Source organism: Notamacropus eugenii, chromosome 6 (genome assembly GCF_028372415.1).
Source record: "Notamacropus eugenii isolate mMacEug1 chromosome 6, mMacEug1.pri_v2, whole genome shotgun sequence".
NCBI lineage: Eukaryota > Metazoa > Chordata > Mammalia > Diprotodontia > Macropodidae > Notamacropus > Notamacropus eugenii.
The window spans coordinates 197618753-197620524 of record NC_092877.1 but is presented as its reverse complement, the minus strand read 5'-3'; the positions used below and the strand labels follow the sequence as shown (position 1 = coordinate 197620524).

At 38.3% G+C, this 1772-nt stretch overlaps 1 pseudogene; it reads right to left on the bottom strand.

Moving 5' to 3' along the window:
- Nucleotides 1–218: 218 nt before the first annotated feature.
- Nucleotides 219–1191, bottom strand: LOC140512237 (YTH domain-containing family protein 2-like; annotated as a pseudogene).
- Between the last annotated feature and the right edge of the window lie 581 nt (nucleotides 1192–1772).

Below are 1772 nucleotides of genomic sequence, written 5' to 3'. Positions count from 1 at the left end.
CAAACTCCCCTTAATGGGCAGGCCCATTAGTGGGTGGGGAAGATTTTTAATCACATTAACAATACAAAAATATATATTGTTTCTAGTTAAAGAAACTCTTGTTTTTGTACTTTAGTCCTAGTAAAGACCCTTCCTTGATAAAGGCAAGATTCAATCAGAGGCACTTGATTATACTAAAACAAAAACAGTAAAAGATCCCATTTTGCTTGCCATAACAGTCATTGGTTTATTCTCATTTTTCTGCAATGACTATCAGGAATTTCCTTCACAAAAATCCATCTAACACTAAACTTTCCCTTTCATTTCTGCTGGGACCACATACCCACATAATTATTGTAGTCCATAGCAGATTTTATTTCTATTATGCCACAGAAGTATTCAATACCCTTGATGCCAAAAAGTAAGTAGATGGTGCCTTTCCCATTCATGGAGTGATAAGCAGCATTAAGACTTTTATTCCCATGTTTGGTGCTATGGCAGATATTATATTTAATGGAATTGTAGATACTGTCCTCTTAATGATGAAAACCCAGCCATGTTTCAGATTCCAGTCAAAATCCTTGGGATTATAATTGTCAAGGAACCATGACTTCTCCAACATTGGGAAGGTTCTGAAGGAACAGACCAAAATTGTTTAGAGCCTTCCCTACCTTGTTACCTACCATCCACCCCACTATGCCCAAACACATTGCCATGGTTCTGGATTGCTACTCACAGGGAGCCTGGGCTGCTTGTTGTTGAAAAGAAAGTTAGGTAAACTGTAGTGATAGTGGTGGAAGAGAGGCTGCAACTGTTACTCTGCTGTCAACTGCATCACTGGTAGCTATTGTTTATCTGCTGACCTACAGACTGAGATAACACTACTGACCAATATTGTGAACCAAATCCTCAGAGAAATTTCAGTTATAGGACCTTTGTAATACCAAGTTCCAATATCTATGCTACGTTTTATTAGGAGCAATGGAAACTTGACCCTACCATGACATTCTTGGTCTTCAGCTTGAGCTATTATTTTGCAGGTTTACTCACAATATCAACCCAAGATTTTGGTTTGGGAGGAGCCATGGTAGATGCCACCATGTTACTGATGGAATCACTGCCAACTGCAGAACTGCCAACCTTTGGAGCACTGCTAATAACATCTGTGCTAACCAACTTCAGTGTTTCCATCTCTTGGTCTATAGTATTCATACTATTTAGGGTTTATTGGCAAAAGCTGACTGTTCATCAATCATGGATCTATGGGAAAGGGACCCACACATACCAAAATATTTATAGCAACTCTTTTTATGGTGGCCAAGAACTGGAAATTGAGGGGATGCCCATCAATTAGGGAATGACTGAACAGTCTGAGGTATATGAATGTAATGGAATACTATTGTGCTATAAGAAATGATGAATATGCAGATTCCAGAAAAACCTGGAAAAACTTATATGAACTGATACTGAGTGAAGTGAGCAGAACCAGGAGAACATTATATACAATAACACCCACAGTGTGCAAGGACTGTTTTTGATAGACCTAGCCCTTCACAGCAATGCAAGGGCCTAAAACATTTCCAAAGGACTCATGATACAAAATACTATCCACATCCAGAGAAAGAACTAGGGAGTCAGAACTTAAAATGAAGCAACTATGTTCTCCTTTGTTACATTTTGTTTTTTCTCATGGTTTCTTCCATTTGTTTTAATTCTTCTATGCAGCATGACTAATGTGAAAATGTGTTTAATAGGAATGTATGTGTAGAACCCACGTAAGATTGCATGTCATC